The sequence below is a fragment of the Corythoichthys intestinalis genome, chromosome 17, assembly GCF_030265065.1.
Source record: "Corythoichthys intestinalis isolate RoL2023-P3 chromosome 17, ASM3026506v1, whole genome shotgun sequence".
In the NCBI taxonomy this organism is placed as follows: domain Eukaryota; kingdom Metazoa; phylum Chordata; class Actinopteri; order Syngnathiformes; family Syngnathidae; genus Corythoichthys; species Corythoichthys intestinalis.
The window spans coordinates 41041738-41062451 of NC_080411.1; the positions used below are offsets into that span (position 1 = coordinate 41041738).

The window sequence follows — 20714 nt, forward strand, 5'->3', positions numbered from 1 at the left end:
TGCTCGGTTCGGAACGGTGGTGTACCGAACGAGTTTCTGACATAATGTAACCCTTACTTTTCGAGGCTGTGAGGCAGTTTCTTTGTGTAGATTATATGTACTACGTCTTCTCTACTATAATGAGGACCAACACGGTAGGAAAGTATAACCCCGAAACGTCAACGGCGCGAGAACGTGGCCGCCGCGAGAACGCAGTGAAACGCGGGCGTTAAAGTCAATCAGCCAATGCACAGCAGTCGCAGTGCGGCCGCGTGTTAGACGCGTCCCAGAAGCGGCTCAACACGACACACGCGAAAAGAACGGCAGAGTTTATTATTTGACGTGAGACGCAACCCTCCTGCGTCAATACTACTACCGGTAGCTAGGATCGGGCAGACCGGAAGTCACTCGTGTAAAAATACAGTGGATCCGGTCGATTTTCAAACTAATATGCAATCGTAACCCACTTTTTGAGTCCCATCAGATCTCTTGAGTGGTAGATCGGGGCACAGTTGACTAGTCTTTGTTGATTTACTGCCGTCTTCACCTGCTATAATAATAACCAACACGGCCCCGTGTTCAATACAGAACCCTCCCACCACACCAAAACAAGTAGGAACTAATTTTCACATAGGAACTAAAGTTATACAACATAAAATGAATACTACATCACATTTGTAAAATATAAACACATAATAAAATAAATAATAGGCCATTTAAATAAAATAAATAGAAATGAGCTAAAACACCTGTGATTAAATAATAAGAATAATATCCACATCCTGCTTACACGATTAAATTTATGAATTTCTGTGTGGCGCTTTAACTTGAGAAAATCCACCAATAAAGCTTTTGAAAACCGTTCATAAGAAAAAAAAAAAAGATTAATATAGGAATTTAATTTGTAAAATACATGTTAAAATCTTTGTCATTGGGATTGCTTTTCTCTTTAGCACAGGACTTCTTTTTTCTTCTTTCTTTCAGAAAGAAAGCTGACCAATACGCGGGGTCTGAAAGGCAAATTGTTGGATTATCTTTGAATACCCGCTACTTTTTGAGCAGAATTCTAGCTTTGTATAGGCTAATGTTCCTATTGTTGAAAGCACAAAGGTGTGTAATAAACAACTAGCACATTTATATTTTGCATTTTGTTTTCTTACTGTACCGAAAATGAACCGAACCGTGACCTCAAAACGAGGTACGTACCGAACCGAGATTTTTGTGTACCGTTACACCCCTACTACAAATAGATCAAGGCGGGTGTCTCAGCCTCTCAGACGCTGACCTGGTTTAGAGTTTCCTTGACCTGGCATGCTGTAATCCTCGGCTTTCCCATGCCAGTCTCTTATGAGCAGGGAAATAAACAAAACCTACTCCTAACAGTGTAAAGTTTCTCGATCAAATATCTTTTATCCAGCTGATTTTTTCTCTTTTTTTTTTTAGTAATCAACAGCAAAACACAAGTAATGTTAAATGTTTCAGCTTTTCCCCAAAAATTTGAAGCAGAGTAGTGGTAGTTGAGTATGTCACACCCGCAGGACATGAAAATCCCTGACCTTTTGGCGAAATTTTCCGTTTTGAAGCCGAAAAGGGTGACCTACTTCAATTGTGTAGATCTGAGGAGAATTTATATATATATATTTTTTTTTTTTTTTTGGGGGGGGGGCGGGCGTTCGGGAGTTGTTGTTTTTTTAATGTCGAACGCTTGGTATGCAAGTGGGGAAAGTGGCACAAAAAGCCAAACAGGCCCAACAGTGGCCAAAACATTGACTTATTCCAACAAAACAAAAGAGGGTACACTGTTGTGTCTTGTCTCTTCAGTGCCAAGCTTGGCTGCTCGTCGTCCATGAATGAACAATTTTGGAAGACGACAGGACAAACTGGCAGATTGTCCATCCAACTCACTAATGATATGTTTTATTGAAGTTGCTAAGCCTGTCGCGATATGCAATGAGTCCATTTATCGCACGGTAAATTAAAATGAGGACAGTAATTTTCACAGCTGCGTTTTATTGTCGCGTGCATGCGTGCATACATTTGTGCGTGCGTGTACAGGTGCGTGTTGATGGCATATGAGACTCCAGTTCTTTTCACAGATGTTTATTGGTCATCAACACGCCGTAGAATCAAAGTTCAGATATACAAAATAAGGAAACACATCTATATTAAACAATTTAGACGTTAGCACTGCTACATTGAGGCTAATGGGGAAAAAAGACAACCTACTTTAGCCCGCCATAAAACATTGGCAGTCTTCTGCAAAACGCAAACTTGCGGTTAAAAGGTGACACTTCAAACATGAAAAGTCGCTGCTTTACAGCATTTGCAAACGAAAAAACTGAAATTTGAAAAAATGATTACTGACACCACATGCAATGACAAAAAGAGCTTTTTTTTTTGCGGAGTTTAAAGCTTCATGTTAGTACATACGAAGAACGTACTTCCGGTGAACATTACAAAATAAAAGCACGTCATGTCCATCATATGATTACCAATTTCTGGAGTAAATCCCACATACTTCAGAATACAGATTCTTTACTCACACCCTTTATTAAAAAGCTGATTGGCAATGAAAAATCATTATACTACTATTATATATAGTAGTATACTATAACATTAATGCTATATATTTTTTCAAGAATTGTTTTAAATCATGTTGGAAAAGCAAAGTCGATGTTCTGAATCTTTTTACATTCCATTCTTTTGCACTAGTTAATGCAATGAGCATTTGACCTCATTTTTTATTTGTGATTTATTGTTGTTATTTACATGTTTATTTGTACTTTAATAAATAATTTAAGTGTTCCAAAATGCTTTTGTGAATTAATAAGCGTAATCAAAAATTTCATTGCTAAATTAGTTAAAAAAAAAAAGAAAGAAAAAAAAAGGGGAAAAAAAAGGGGAGGGGGGGGATTATTAGATTAGTCGACTAATCATAAAAATAGTTGGCTGGCTAATCAGGAGAAAATTAGTCGTTTGTGACAGCTCTAGTTGTACAGTGTACCGGAACATATTTCCTCCACACCCTTCTCACCTTTTTTACCCCTGATCCATTTTCATGCCTGAATCTGAACAATTACAGGGTCGACAATATAAGTGGCCCGGTGGCCTGGAAGTACTTTTAAAACCCTCAGGGCCACCAATATGCTCCAACCACTGGTCCGGTGGGGCCAGTAAAAATAATGCGTCGATTAAAAAATTTTTTAAAAATGCTATTTCGCTTTGATTTCCAGTGGTTCCGTTCTTTGACAATGTTACGCTATCTCGATCAAAGACAAACTTCCAGTCTATGCTGCACCCATTGCTCTCCCTGGGGCGTAAACACACCTCGTTCGCTTGCTCACACGTGAATGCGCGCAACCTGATTACTGCTGCTGATTGACTGTTTGTATCTCAGTACCCGCCTAACGTTAGACTACAAAACGACATGTTTCTAAAACCCCCAGCACCCAGCCAAGCACTGTGGGGGGAAAAAAAAACTCAAGAAAAGCGTCTCCAGAGGAGTTGAGGGAAAATGAAATCCAATTTGAAAAGAAAAGGGGAGAGAAAGTTTCAGCCCCAGTGGCGAGACTGCTGGAATTGGCTCGGCTACGATGTGACAAAAAACAAGGTTCAGATCAATACCCACATATGAAGACAAGTTTGAGAAAAGTTAACGAGTATGAACAGCTGGTATGAATATAATAGGTCTGCAGCTATATTTAGTAGTCGATTAATCTATGAACTAATTAGTTTGAAAAATCAAGTAATCTGATTAGGAACATTAAAAATAAAAATTCCATGAGTTCTGCCTCAAACGGTATAAAAAAAAAATGAGGATCTAAGTACAACAAAACAACAATTGACTAACTTGGATAGCAAAAATCCGCTAGCTTAAATGCTATAAAATGCTCTTAACAAATCGTTCAAACACATAAACCCACAAAAACAGCTATATACTATATACATAAAAACTAAATTGTGAATGCATTAAAAACATATTAGCTCAACCAAAAATTTACCTTAAGTTGGTCTTAACTTGGAGCAGCTGAATTCAGCCATGTTTAATGATTTATGTCATATTCACTGTTGCCACAAGAGGGCAGTGTATCCACCCAACTCAATAAAAATAAATGCAAACACTTTCAAAACAAACTTTAAGTAAACAAATACTCGAAGCAGCAAAATTTTATCCGAAGCTTTTTTCTAATCGAATCACTCGAGTTAATCGATTAATCGTTGCAGCACTGAAAATTAACATGGGATAATTCACCCGCGTGACTACGGAGATAATAATGTCGTCATAACGACGGTCTACGGTAGCTTGAAAATCGTTAGCCATAATTGCCATCTCTTTGACTTCTAAATTGTTGCCACGACAACCGAGCTGGGGCAGACTTCCACAGGGCGAGGTTATTGGGTTCAATAACTGACACGTTGACCTGGGCCAGTGGTTTTGATCATACGCAGAGTTTAAGGGGGGGGGGCATGACCCCCCGCCCCCAAGTGGCCGAAGAGTGTCATTGCATGCAATTGACTTTTCCATAAATGATTTTAAAATTAAGAGTTTTCCGGTAAAGGATTATCTATAAGTTGTAAAGTAATTAAACAGACAACAAAAATGAATGAAATGAACAAAAACAATTTTTTTATAATGGGTCAAATTTATTTTTCAAACAGATAATGTGACTAGCGCCTTGGAGATGGTCATTTGCTTTGCTTCGCCAAAACCACCTGAGGATCTGTTCTGCCAAATTTTGCATCCTTATATTTTGCTCCCAAAGCTGTTGTGGCGGTGAATAAGCCCTCTTTTACATTCAGTTGGACTCTCAATGTTATCCACAGGTGCTAAATAAACAAGTAACATCGTAAACATACATATTTAACACGAATATAGTGAATACATGGCGAAGACGTAAACAGTGAGAGAGCGGCTTGTAGTTGTTGTGTGCAGCTAACATGGCAAGATGTGTCTGAGGAGAACTTTTCTACATGTCCATCCATAATCAAATGTCAGCAAATACTCCTTTTATTTAAAGAAAGTTTGCAGGGTTTGCTTTGTAACTGCTGTATCCGAGGCCATTTTTAACACAAAGTTGCAATTTCTGATGGGGTGCAAAATTTGACAGTGGCGGGCATACCATATTCAATGGGTCTTGGCAAAAAGTATAGCTGTCCTAAGCAGTCCGATTTAGAATTCCCCTCAAAAATGATGGGAAACAGAAAAAAAACCCCTCATTTTCAGCTTATTGGAATAAATATTCTTGTAAGTTAATTTCATTGGTGACACTGCGTTTCAGGGTCATCAACATGTTGTGCCCCCCCTTCCCCAAAAGTCAAACCTATGGTTTTGATAGTGGGGCCAGTGAACTTCAGTTTCCCTTATTTTATTATTTCCTCCTGATTCCATTCTACAATGCAGCTAAAACGGCATCTAGGAATAGCTTTTGTTTGGAAAATAATTATGTATTTAGCGGTGCAAGACTGCCAAACTAATATGCAAAATGTACAAGCAGTGTGACATTAACCGATTTCTCTCAGTGTGCCTCTTCTTTTGTGTTGGCTCTCTTCACCTCTTGGGCAATTTCCCCGTCCTTTTCTTCTGTTGGCTGGACAGTACAAGCAATTATAGAAGCATCAAGGGAGCTTTGACCGGTATAATTTGTGTGGAATTTTGGTTCATTTTTACCCCTGCGTTAAAGCAACCCCCGAACATTGCCTCAGTTAAGGGCTGTAGGTTGGGTCGTGTTTTTCCAGCAAAACCGACCATTTCTTATAAAGCTTAAAAAGAATGTTCCACACATTATGGGCTTTACCAAAGAACATGAGCTTTTCCTGTATACTTTCCAGACATTTTAATGTGTCCACTTTCCACATAATTTTCTCCCATCCTGCTGTATATTCACTTCTTACTGCACTGGTATGCCATCCAGAGCTCAAAATGTCCTGCTTTTTAACCACATCTCTGCCCAAGCACCACCCTTATTTTGTTCTTCTCTTTGTAGCAGTAGTTAATAAGGCTTGTCCCCTGGCATCAAGCTTCCTGTGATCTTTTTTTTTCATTGGCGAGGGAAGCTATGTAGGTCAAGTGCAGCTTGTACAAAGATATGCTCACGTATGCATAAAAATCAACTAAGGCTTTCTAGTGAAAATTATAGGACAGGATTGAGTCACTTTTCATTTAATGTTATTGGTTGATTTGGCTTTTTTTCCCACCAGTTTTTACCCCCTTCTGGTTAATTGGTGTCAAGATGCGTCTGACAATAATGCAGTGGGTGGAGTGGTTTGGTTTGATTGTTTTGCTTTTCTAGAGTGGTCATCGTGGGAAAGAAGAGGCGTTTACTCTCTACCAGGACAACAGAAAGAGAAATGTACTTTTGTGTAGTTTTTGAGTATTTATTTTAGGAAACCTACAGGTATATTATATTACTGTGATTTTTTTTTTTTTAACCAAATGAAATGCAGGAAGCCGTAAATGTAAAACGATTTCTACCAAGCAGTACTTTTAGGTTAGGGTTTTGATTAGTAGATACACTAGGGCTATCCCAAACGATTATTTTTCTCTCGATTAGCAGACTTTTTTAACAATAAATTGACTAGTCTGACAGTTTTTTTTTTTTAAACTTTTTTTAATTTTATTTTATTTTTTAAAATAATGCTGCAATTAAATGTTTGCTAAAATTATTATTCACAAAACATTGTAGAACACATAAATTCTTTATTAAAGTAAAAATAAATACATAGATAACAATAATACATTACAAATGAACAATGAGGTCAAATGCTGATGGCATTAACTCGTGCAAAATAATGAATGTAAACATTCAGAACACCATGACTTCTTTTCCAACAGAATTCAAAACAATTCATACTTTCTCTTTTTGTGGTATATTGTATTGGTCTAAGAGAGAGCTCCAGCAGAATAGATAAAATAAATGTCATGTATCACTGAAGTACATGAAAAAAACTTAATGATGCACATTGATACAACACTATGATGGAGTATTAGGGCCAAGTAAATAAAAAAATTAAAAAAAAACCGACTACGAATTTAAAGGAATTTAAAGTTGTACTATTGCTATGAGGGGAAAAAATGTCTCATTATTACATAGGGGTAATGTAGCTGTGAGCCACTACACACTTAACATGCACGTACCTTAGCTGGGAGCAAGGACGAAGCATTAGTATAAATTCTTCTATTGATAATAATTTGATGTAGCTGAAGCAAAAATAATAAGGATTTCCTTATTTGTAAAACCGATTCTAAAACACAAGATGCTTTCAATATTGTTGATTTTAACGGAGGCGGCAACACACTATGTAAAGTATGTAGCTGCTTATTCAGCTACATCATTACACATTGACATTAGCCCCTAATACGCCGTCGTATGACGCACATAAATAAAGGCAACTTTAATAAAAAATGTTGTGATATTGACTTACGATCGGCCAGCTTGTTGTCTCCTGTCGTTCTCCAAAATTATACCTGAACGATGGCGCTTAGGGTATTCATTCATGGCCAACGTGCTGCCGCCCTGCTCCACACGAAAATGACACCCTCCTTTGTTTCGTCAAAAGAAATCCATGCTACGGCCACTCTGGTCTGATTTTTGGGCTTTGTGCCACTTTCCCCACTTGCCTCTTGAGTGTCCGCCATTCTTAACTTTCCATGCATGAATATATTGTAATGAATCTGGTTGTAATGTAGTGGGTGTAGTTGCAAGCATTCCTAAATGCGCTGACGTATATGAGTGAGGTGCAACAGAGAAAGACGTCTTCCGGTTGTTGCTGGTCGTTGTTGGGCTGGCTGCGGCAGACGGGAGCCGTTTTGTTCGCACAAGTTCCAAAACTAAAGAACTGCAAACCTGACTAAGCTAAACTCTTTGTTGACGTTACCATATCATATATATATATTTTTTAAACTCTCCTTTAACCGTCGACGGGATGTTGTGCTTGTTGACACATTTAGGTACGTCATCGACAACAACAACTAGTCGGGAAAGCTCTAATATACACAATTTAGGCATAGCTAAGCCTGTCTTGATATGCATGCACGGTAAATAAAAATTAGGTCGGTAAATTTCACGGCTGCGATTATCGCCCCATGCGTGTGTCCATACATTTGTGCATGTGTGTGTTTGCGACACGTGCTTGTTGGTTACATATGAGACTCCAGTTCCTTTCACATATATTTATTGGTCATCAATACACCGTAGAATTAAAATTGAAACATACAAAAATGAGGAAACACATCTATATTAAACATTGTAAAAAGTTAGCATTGCTACATTGAGGCTCATGGAGAAAAAGACAATGTACTAACCACTTTAGCCTGCTATAAAAATTGGCAGGCTTTTACTAAATGCAAAATGGCTGTTAGGAAGTGACACTTCAGACATAAAAATTTGCTGGTTTACAGCATTTGCAAGAATAGCTTTAAAATGACACCGATTATGAAAAATCTGATTGGCAATGAATAATTTGGCCTTGGCATACATTGGGGCAAATAAGCATTTAGTCAACCACCAATTGTGAAAGTTGTCCTACTTGAAAAGATTAGAGAGGCCAGTAATTTTCAACATGGGTAAACCTCAACCATGAGAGTCAGAATGTGGAAAAAAAAAACCAGAAAATCACATTGTTTGATTTTTAAAGAATTTATTTCCAAATTAGAGTAGAAAATAAGTATTTGGTCACCTACAAACAAGCAAGATGTCTGGCTGTCAAAGAGGTCTAACTTCTTCTAACGAGGTCTAACGAGGCTTCACTCGTTACCTGTATTAATGGCACCTGGTTTAACTCATTATCGGTATAAAAGACACCTGTCCACAACCCTCAGTCAGTCACACTCCAAACTCCACTATGGCCAAGACCAAAGAGCTGTCGAAGGACACCAGAGACAAAATTGTAGACCTGCACCAGGCTGGGAAGACTGGATCTGCAATAGGTAAAACGCTTGGTGTAAAGAAATCAACTGTGGGAGCAATTATTAGAAAATGGAAGACATACAAGACCACTGATAATCTCCCTCAATCTGGGGCTCCATGCAAGATCTCACCCCGTGGCGTCAAAATGATAACAAGAACGGTGAGCAAAAATCCCAGAACCACATGGGGGGACTTAGTAAATGACCTACAGAGAGCTGGGACCACAGTAACAAAGGCTACTATCGGTAACACAATGCACTGCCAGGGACTCAAGTCCTGCACTGCCAGACGTGTACCCCTGCTGAAGCCAGTACATGTCCAGGTCCGTCTGCGGTTTGCTAGAGAGCATTTGGATGATCCAGAAGAGGACTAGGAGAATGTGTTAGGTCAGATGAAACCAAAATAGAACTTTTTGGTAGAAACGCAGGTTCTCGTGCTTGGAGGAGAAAGAATACTGAATTGCATCCGAAGAACACCATACCCACTGTGAAGCATGGGCGTAGAAACATCATGCTTTGGGGCTGTTTTTCTGCAAAGGGACCATAAATACTGATCTGTGTAAAGGAAAGAATGAATGGGGCCATGTATCGAGAGATTTTGAGTGAAAATCTCCATCAGCAAGGGCATTGAAGATGAGATGTGGCTGGGTCTTTCAGCATGACAATGATCCCAAACACACAGCCAGGGCAACAAAGGAGCGGCTTCGTAAGAACCATTTCAAGGTCCTGGAGTGGCCTGGAGGGGATCTGCATGGAGGAATGGGCAAAAATACCAGCAACAGTGTGTGAAAAGCTTGTGAAGAGTTACAGAAAATGTTTGGCCTCCGTTATTCCCAACAAAGGGTACATAACAAAGTATTGAGATGAACTTTTGGTATTGATCAAATACTTATTTTCCACCATGATTTGCAAATAAATTCTTTAAAAATCAAACAATGTGATTTTCTGGTTTTTTTTTTTTCGCATTCTGTCTCTCATGGTTGAGGTTTACCCTTGTTGACAATTACAGGCCTCTCTAATATTTTCAAGTGGGAGAACTTGCACAATTAGTGGTAGACTAAATACTTATTTGCCCCACTGTAGCTATTGGGTAAAGGCAGAGTTTGACAATATAAATGGGCCGCTGGCCACGACGTACTTTTTTAAACCTTCAGAGCCACCAGAATGCTCCAACCGCTGGGGCCAGTAAAAATAATCCGTCAATTAAAAAAAAAAAAAATCTTTTTCCCAGTGGTTCAGTGTTTTGACAACGTTACGCTATCCTGATCAAAGAAAACCTTACAGTCTATGTTGCGGCCGTTGCTCTCTGTCGGGCATAAACACACCTCGTTCACTCGCTCCCGCGTGAACGCGCGCAACCTGATTACTGCTGCTGATTGATTGTCAGTATCTCAATACCCAACTAACGTTATACCACAAGACGACCTGTTTCTGAAACCCCCGGCACCTGGCCTAGCACTAGGGGGAAAAAGACCACTCAAGAAAGAGAAAGTCACCAGAGGAGTTGAGGGGTAAGTGAAATCCAATATGAAAAGACAAGGGAGAGAAAGTTTCAGTCCCAATGGCGAGACCGCTGGAATTGGTTCGTCTACGATGTCACAAAAAACGAGGCTTACTGTGAGGTGTGCAGATCAATGGCCACATATGCAAAAGTAAGTTAGGGAAAAGTTAACGAGTATGAAACCTATCGTATGACCATAATGTGATAATTCATCTGCGTGACTACGGAGAAAATATTATCGTCATAACGACGGTCTAGCTTGAAAATCGTTAGCCATAATTGCCATCTCTTTGACTTCTAAGTCGTTGCCACGACAATTGAGCCAGGGTAGACTTCCAGAGGGCGGTTAGGGGAAGACAGGAAAAGTTCCCGTGGGCCCGCCTCCCCCTGGAGCTCTCTAGAAAAAATGTTGGCTATACTGGAGTGATTATGAATGAGATTATACTGTAGAACTGGAAGAGGATTATTTGCATTACATTTATGTTTTTGCACCGTTTTACTGCACTTTTCATTAAATCTACCTAAAAATGTTATTCATGTTATCCAAGCAAATTATTCTTTTTCATGATAGTTGGGATCCAACAACTGACGTATTGACTTGGGCCAGTGGTTTTTATTAGTGGGGCCAGTGAAGTTGAAAAGCCACTGTCCCTTATAGAGATGCAGCTATCAAATAGTTTAGTAATCAAGTATTCTACTGAAAATTTCATCAATTAATCGGATAAAAAATTTTTTTTAAAATTATAAATATACATGAGAAAACAAGACATTTCACTCATAGACTTCATAATATATTGATGGGACACTGGGCGCGGGACTGATTCATAGGGGGCCTATCACCGTCATAACTGACCGAGTGGAAGCACAGACAAAGAGCTTTTTCCGTAGAGAATTCTTGTGAATAAATGCTTAAATCCCTGAATTCTTTATAGATATGGACGTAAAACAGTCTCGATTCTTGGTTAAAAGCAAAAAACCAAGCAGGTACAATTTATTTTACGTACTATGAGGCTAGTCGGTAAGAAAATTAGCGGCCGCCAAATGTAAACAAAGAGCTTTTCCCATCGAAAATTCTTATCAATAAATGCAGGTCATTCATTGTAGGACAGAAGCAGCACAGCAAAACGCCACGCTACGAAATAAGTAAAAATATCAACATGGCTTACCTCTTGGTCCTCTCTAGGACCATGGCCCCCAACAAAATGTTTAATGCATATGAAATGTGAATGGCTTCACCTTGCTGGCGTTAAACTGTTTTTTTGGACATCCCTGGACGTTCATGCAAGTTGATCCAATCTTCACATTTTTTCCTCCGAGTTTTTGGTTTCGGGAAAGGTATGAAGAAAACATGCTTCATATGTCGTAATGTCTTGAGTTGTTTCTATAAGTTCCATAGCAGCAGTGTTCAATCGTCATGTTCTTTTTTGAAAGATTACCAGAGAAAAAACATGGATTGTATGCGAGAGCGTGTGTTATATTGACCCACTTTCGCGTTACGATGGCAACGTCACAGTCTAAAAATAGCATTCGTGCGGTACGCGATTGAATTTTCATCTGTGTCAAACCATTTTAAAATTCTAGTTAAGTTTTAAGTTAGTCTAAATCGTATCCTGATAGGATTTTGAGTTTTTGCAGTGTTCAAAATAAATGTATGATACCTGCTGTATTGGAGCACATTAGCTACCAGTGCTACTTGGTGTTTTATCTATCAATGACTATTGAGCTAAAATTGACAGTTGGCTTTATTATGTTTTTATTTTACATTCTCATCACTCTACAGCGCTGTTTTTTTACAGATTAAATAAAGCCTTTATGAAAGACACGTTAGCCACGCATCGACAGAAGTCCTAATTAATAGAAACCTAGCCCTCCCTAGCAAGCTACAGTAACGTTAATCTTATTTATTAGTGCTACGCTAACTTAATTTTACCTCATACCAAGTATCGCTCCTCCACTCTCCGAGTAAATGGGGTGCTTTTGGTGGAGCTGCAGCATTGAAGACGTGCTGTGGTGGTATGCAAGCACTGTCTTACTCTTTGCTTTCGTCAGCGTCTTCGTCGTAACGTCTATATTCATGCATGGTTTTAATCAAATAAGAAGTCATCTGGGCAAAACGTCATGTTTAGAGCTGGCAAAATTAAACGATCCCTCGTGGCGGAGAAAATTCCTCGATCAATTTTTAAAATTGAGTTACTCGAATTATTTGAGTAATCGTTTCAGCTCTAGTCCCTTATTATATACCGCTGTAAAGCCCCCCACAAAAACTAGTATGAAGAATTTTGGGCATACTTAGGGTACCCCTGCTTTTGCATGCCACTGGAACATGCAGCGGAATGTAAGAGTTTAGTCATCCCATGTACATCCAGACTCATTCTGACAATCCCATAATGAATGTAAATCACTGGATGGGATGTCAAGTGGGCTTGACTCCTTTATGTTCGAACCCAGGTACATGTCACATATCACAGGCCTTAAGATAACCTTCGAATCTAATAATGGAAGTTACGTGTCATGGATCAGCACTTTCTCTGGCAGATTTTATTGGCATGCTAATACAGAGACGACATCCTGATTTGATAATTGCATGTGTGTGCACCGTCTTGTAGTCATAAACCATTACCTGTAAATCATGCAGCTTATGATGTTAGTCCAAAAATGGGCGTTGTACGCCAACTACTGAATATGCCAGTGACTCAATCCTCACATTGGCTAACATTGCTGTTAGTGAGTTGTCTCTGGTCTTGGCTGTGTTTGCACAAGCCATTGTTCGTCTCTGCGTATTTTAAGTTGAACTTAAATGCCATGTCTACACCCAGTTAAAAATAGACATAATCTTAATTGTTTAAAACCCCCATGTAACACAGGAAGGCTGACAAAAGGGCACGCTGGTGTACTTATGTTGTGCGGCAGGTCTACAGGTGTGAAAGTCCATTGTGTTTAATTATTCACCACCCAGCAGACATTCCCCATCTCTCCTCCCTTACATTTCCTGAAACATTGCACCTAGCTCCCCTATTTTCATAAAATAACCTTCAATGGGAGAAATTTGGCACTATTGTATTGTGGTATTGATAATGAAAGGTGTTTGTATTAGATATACAGAATTCTTTTGCAAAAATGTGGTGTACAGAAAGTTTTGTCAACATCGCAGTTAGGGCTGCAGCTATCGATTATTTTAATAGTTGATTAATCTATCAACTAGTTAGTTTTTATAATCGAGTAATCGGATCAGGAACGTTTAATGCGTTTCAGAATCAATTTTAGGAGATGTGAAACAAAGGCTTGCTAAGATTGCACTTTCAAAAGAGCAATAAATGCGAATACAAAATAAAACCCCGGAGTGGTTCTTCAAACTATGCAGAATTGTACTTTCATTTAAAAAGAAATAAAAATACTTGAGCTTAGCCTTAGCCAGTAAAAACATAAATTGAATGAAGATCTAAGTACAACAAGAGAACAATTGGCTAACTTGCATAGCAAAAGTCCGCTAGCTTAAATGCTATAGAATGCTAATTTTTTTTTTTTTTTATATAATGCTCTTAACAAATCCTTCAAACACATTCCCACAAAAAGCACGGCTAAATATATCTATAAACAAAATTGCAAATGCATTAAAAAACATTAACTCAAAAACTTACCTTATGTTGGTCTTAACAGGGAGCAGCTGGATTCAGCCATGTTAAATAAGTTCTGTCATATTCACTGTTGCCACTAGAGGGCAACTAAATCAATAAAAGTAAATGCAAACAGTTTCAAAACAAACCATAACAATGCCACTCAAAACAAATACTCGAAGCAGCCATATTTTATTCGAAGCTTTGTTTCTAATCAAATTACTTAAATTAATCGAATAATTGCTGTAGCACTAATCGCTCTAACGGCCTTTGCAAAATGTGCATCGCGAAGACTGCGATAAAATTATACATGTGTTTAATGCGTTGTTGAAAACGTTTGGCTTTAATTGAAGTTGGACATTCAGAATTGACCTTAAATATATGAGCAAAATAAATTATATTGAGTAAAGCCTATTTAATATCCCAAAGCAGAGTTCCATTTTTAAATGAATTCAATCAGAATTGCATATAGCCTGCATGTTTTGCTATGTTACAAAAATTAATATACAATAATACTTCGACTTATGAACACCTCGACATACAATGCTGGCCAAATGTATTGGCACCCCTGCAATTCTATCAGATAATGCTAAATTTTTCCCAGAAAATGACTGCTTTGGTAAATGCTTTGGTAGTAATATCTTCATTTATTTTGCTTGAAATGAAAAAAAAAAACACAAAAGAGAATGAAAAAAAATCATTATCATTCCACACAAAAGTCCAAAAATGGGCCAGACAAAAGTATTGGCACCCTCAGCCTAATACTTGGTAGCACAACCTTTAGACAAAATAACAGCGAACAACCGCTTCCGGAATTCATCAATAAGTTTCTTACAAGCTGGAATTTAAGACCATTCTTCTTTGGCCAACTGCTCCAGGTCTGAGATGTGAAGGGTGCTATTTTCAGATCTCTCCATAGGTGTTCTATGGGATTTAGGTCTGGACTCATTGCAGGCCACTTTAGAAGTCTCCAGTGCTTTCTCTCAAACCACTTTCTAATGCTTTTTGAAATTTGTTTTTGGTCATTGTCCTGCTGGAAGACCCATGACCTCTGAGGAAGACCTAGCTTTCTCACACTGGGCCCTACATTATGCTGCAAAATTTGTTGGTAGTCTTCAGACTTCATAATGCCATGCACACTTTCAAGCAGTCCAGTGCCAGAGGCAGAGCAAAGCGACCTCAATACATCAGGGAACCTCCGCCATGTTTAACTGTGGAAACCGTGTTCTTTTCTTTGAAGGCCTCTTTAGTTTTTTCCTCTAAATTTTATGTTGAGCCTTTTCCCCCAAAACTCTTGTCTCATCTGACCAGAGAACATTCTTCCAAAACGTTTTTGGCTTTCTCAGGTTACCATAGTTTTGGCAAACTCCAGTCTGTCTTTTTTATGTCTCTGGGTTTGAAGTGGGGTCTTCTTGGGTATCCTACCATAGAGTCCTATTTCATTCAGACGCCGACGGATAGTACTGGTTGACACTGTTGTACCCTCGAACTGCAGGACAGCTTGAACTTGTTTGGATGTTAGTCGAGGTTCTTTATCCACCATCCGCACAAACTTTTGTTGAAATCTCTCGTCAATTTTTCTTTTCCGTCTAGCCACAGTGCCATGGGTTTTACACTTATTGATGGCACTGCGCACGGTAGACCAGTGTTGTTAATCTTACTGGAAAAAAGTAATTAATTATAGATACAAATTACTTCTCCCAAAAAGTAATTGTCTACCATATCTACCATTACATGCTGGCGTAGTTTGTAGGCTATCGGCTACAACATGTATTATTGGAGCTACCTAGCATCGCGTTTGCTCGGCGTCATGACTTTCTTGCCTCCTCCCTACTCCTGCTCTGCTCTGTCGTCTCGGTGAGTCCGTCTCCCTCAGACTTTTCTACCAATATAGTAACGCATAGTAATGCATGCCTTTCCGTCCTCAGTAACGGTAACGGCGTTGCCAAGATGAGAAAAGTAATTAATTAGATTACCCACTACGGAAAAAAATAACACCGTTAGTAACGCCGTTATATTGTAACGCCGTTATTAACAACACTGCGGTAGACACAGGAACATTCAGGTCTTTGGAGATGGACTTGTAGCCTTGAGGTTGCCCATGCTTCCTCGCAATTTTTCTTCTCAAGTCCTCAGACAGTTCTTTGGTCTTCTTTCTTTTCTCCATGCTCAATGTGGTACGCACAAGGACATAGGACAGAGGTTGAGTCAAATTTAATCCTTTTTAACTGGCTGTACGTGTGATTAAGTTATTGCCACTACCTGCTATGTGCCACAGGTAAGTAACAGGCGCTGTTAATTACACAAATTGGAGAAGCATCACATGATTTTTCAAAGGGTGCCAATACTTTTGTCTGGCCCATTTTTGAAGTTTTGTGTAAAATGATAATGATTTGATTTTTTTTTTCCTATTCTCTTGTGTTTTTTCATTGCAATTAAAATACATGAAGATATTACTTTTAAAGCATTTGTAATTACAATCATTTTTTGGGAGAAATTGAGCATTACCTGACAGAATTGCAGGGGTGCCAATACTTTTGGCCAGCACTGTATTTGTTTTGCTACATAAGACCATTTCGACTTACAACAGGTCCTGGAACAAAACAAATTCGTATGTAGAGGTACCACTGTATATATTTTTATTTATTAGATGGTAGTATACTCGTTTCGGGGCTTGTTAAATATTTCAATAATATCAATATCGTCTAGTTTGAGACCGATATTGAATAAATTTGTAATCTTGTTCAGATTCAGTAAGTAGTCACCAATACGTACAATATGTCCGTTACATATGATATGCACATATTTACTGTGATTGTTTATAAATGGGGACAACTATGATGACTTCGAGTTTGAGAACTTTTTACGATAGCTTGCGGGGCATCGGGTTTATTTGCTGCAGACAAATGAGAAATATCCACTCGTTGTTGGAAACATGCTGGCTTCTGGCTAATACTGGGTGGCCTTTCTTCTTATAGATTCTGTCACTGCTTTCGGATTTACCACAATCCATACCTAAGCCATTATAAATCTGGTGAAATAGGAATACGTATGTACTATTAGCACAAGTATTTTTGAGTACTCGGACACATGTAAAACTGCAATGTCAGTGTGATTAGAATTCAATAGCAAAGCCCTTCTGTTACAGGCATGTTTAATTCAGGGTGTGTGTTTGAATGTGTACACGCATATGAATTAGAGCTGCAGCTATCGAATATTTACTAATCGAGTATTCTACTGAAAATTCCATTGATTAATCGAGTAATCTAATAAAAAAAATGTGTATTTATTTGAAGAGCAATTATAAATATACATTAGAAAACAAAACATTTTACAAGATAATGAACCATTTTTAGACAATGTCTTTGATTTAGATATGCATTGTTGAAAACCGCCAACAGTTGCATCTTAGATATGACTAAAGAAAAAAGTATAACCAAATTCACTGCTTTTACTTAAAAAAAATTGATTTCTTACCTAAATGTCATTACACTTGATAACACACATCTCTTAAAAGTTTCTCCACGTGTTTGAATTGAATTTCCATTTGTGTTAAGCTAGTTTTAAGTTCTACTTTAGTATAACTCTAAATTGTAAGTCCTGATAAGATTTTGAGTTTTTTGTTGTGTTCAAAATAAATGTATGATACCTGCTGTATTGGAGCACATTAGGCACCAGTGCTACTTGGTGTTTTATTTATCAATCACTACTGAGCTCAAAATGACAACTCAGTTAGCTTTATTACTGTAATTTTCGGACTATATTCCACTACTTTTATCCCTCATTTTAAAACCTGCGGCTTAAAATCCAGTGCGGCTTATTTCTTGATTTATTTGAGTTAATAGGTAACACTTTATTTGACAGCATCATAAGACTGTTATAAGACCGTCACAATTATGACATGACAATCTCATGGGCATTAATGAATGCCTATGACAGATGTCATCTGGCAAATTTTGTCACTATATATTATACAGATTTGGATTTTTTTTTTTTGTTGCTTCATGCTCTTACGGCCTTTCACCCTCCGTCCTGCTAAGCAGTGCGACCAAACGGTTTTTCTTGGTCACCATTGCAGCTGGCGTTTGGTACTTTAAGTGCGTACGACAGGAGAAAAAAAGTCTTAAATAGGATTATTATGTGAATTAGACCATATTTTGAGACGATTCGATTATATACAACAATTTAGCAAAGCGCAGATGACGAGAAATTAGACTTTTAATCTGCTGGTTAGCCAAGCCTACCATTATAGGGTTCCAGCGTCCCCAACAGGTGGATGACGTCAGCGGAGTCACGATTTCATTTGATTTACTATGCAGCCCATTGAGGGGGAATTATTCACAACGAGGAAAACATGACAAAGAGAGCCGCAAAATGTCATTGTTTCAGTCTCTCTACTCCAATATTTTTACAGGATATTCTTTTTATCCAAGTATTTTTCCCCAATTGCTAAATAAATGGCTTGAGAAGGACCAGTTAGCCCATAGAGGGGGAATTATTCAGAACGAGGAAAACAGGACGAAGAGAGCAACAAAATGTCATTTTTTCAGTCTCTCTACTCCAATATTTTTACAGGATATTCTTTTTATCCAAGTATTTTTCCCCAATAGCTAAATAAATGGCATGGTCATAACAAATAACAGTCTTGTGCTAAATGGAATATGAAATAATAAAAATGCATTTATTCAAGACAACATGGAAAAATTACCCCATAATGGTCAAAACTGTTGACTTCACCTTTACTGTCGCACCTCCTGAACGATATTTTATGCCACCTAAATCAGGCTTATGTCATTTCCCTTCCCCGGCTTCGGAGAATGTAAACAAACCAAGACGCGTGACAGCTAGCCGACATGCTAACCCGAACCGAGTGATGTTCCAAAGTCTTTTAAGCGGAAAATAACACATAACTAGCCCGTATCATTTCACATGACGACTGGGTTGTCGATTGTCTTCGACGATCGGCAAACCGCCCGGCGGAGAGCAATTTACAGCTCGTTCCTCGCCGGGGAAGCAGCTGGACAATGTTGCTAATGTGTATGAGGAGAGCTTTTTACATGCCCATTCATGATCAAACGTAAGTAGTCCTTTATTTAAAGAAAGTTTGTAGCGTTTACTTTGTAATCGCTGTATTCGCAGTTATTTTTAACAAAAAGTTGCAATTTCTGATCGGGTGGAAAATTTGACAGAACATTGGGCACACCAAGGGGGCAAAAGCAGAGTATAGTGCTCGCCCGGCGGGGGTGATGTGCGACAAGCCACCGGTCGTCGGCGGAGTGGACAAGGAGCCACAAAATGCAAGCCACCTCCGTATTAAAATGATCCCAGTATTTGACATAATACAAAACATGATGTTTACTCACTTCCTCATAAGTCCCATGGTCCCACAGTAGTAGGGCTTGTTTTGGGCAATATCATTGTTGAATGAAACCCCATAAAGGCGCACACGCCTCTCCCTCATACAGCAAGATTTTTCTGCAGCCGTTTGGCTGGCGTGATGCGAAAAATAAACTTACTAATCAGCAAAATCAGCTGAATTCTTAGTCCTTCTTATACAACAGTACGGCTGTATAGTGAAGAGGAGTCCTTCCTCCGTACGCGTCACAGCGCCCTCTTTCTCAACTCAAGACTGTTGCCGGAAGTCACTGATTTTCATGGCGAGGGATTTTGGGGGGAAAAAAATCCACTTGTTGAGTGTGGGAAGCTGCTGACCCCTTTATTTCATCTCTGATTGAACGCATGCATACTGTACGCTAAATCAATTACTACCGGTATATTGATAATTAGAATGCCAAATCTTGAGTTATACAGAACTGAATCAACATATGTGACTTTGATGAACACCTTTTAGAATATATGATAGCAAAATTTATCTTATCTATTTTTAGTGTAAAACAACTGCAATTGCATATCTCCTTGAATTTCATCTTTTTAGCCCTTTGAACATTTCGCAAATGGCATTTCTGCATTTGTTTAATTTCATCTGATGCGTGGATGTTTTTAAACATTGTTTTGATGATGATTGGCATCGACTATTCTGCTGTTTATCTTCCTCCTGAGGGTCTGCCTCCTCTTCTACTCTCTCATTTCCCCTTGTCACATAACCATGGCGCCTGTCGCCACGACAACGCAGGCTGTGGACATTCAAGCCATTAGCTTTCCCGGATAAAGGCGCACACTCTCGTCTGACTCACACCCACTGTTACGTCAGTGTCGATGTCGCAATGAAAAAAAAATTGTCATGAGTCGCAATTTGACGTAACGTCTCGCCTAATACTGAAATGCCAAGAGCATGCTTGTAATGTATGTTCATTAACATGTTGTTTGTTCAGGGTCTTGCTAGCCCCAACTTAATGCTGCTTGGTGTGTGGCGAATCTGGTCTTGTGCCAAGATGGGGTCCTAGCCCTCGAAATACTATAGAATGTATCAGTCTTTTGGTGGGACATTATAGTTACAAATCAGAGAATCTGTAATTCGCGATCATTCAGCTTCAATATTCGAAACAGCAGTTCAATGGGCAATATGTGGGCTAATATGTAACACTTTATTTGACAGCGGGGTCATAAGACTGTCATAAGACCGTCATAATTATGACATGGCACTGTCATGGTAATTCACGAATGCTTATGACACATGCCATTACGTGTCATCTGGCATATTTTGTCACCAACTCCATTTATATCCAGCTCGGATCTTTTACATCCATTCAAAGGT

The 20714-nt window shown here is 38.7% G+C and overlaps 1 protein-coding gene across 1 annotated transcript in view; it reads left to right on the plus strand.

The window, feature by feature from the left end:
- tprn (taperin) overlaps positions 1–20714 on the plus strand; it is a 65980-nt gene that overhangs the window by 8213 nt on the left and 37053 nt on the right. The gene's annotated exons all lie outside the window — the stretch shown is intronic.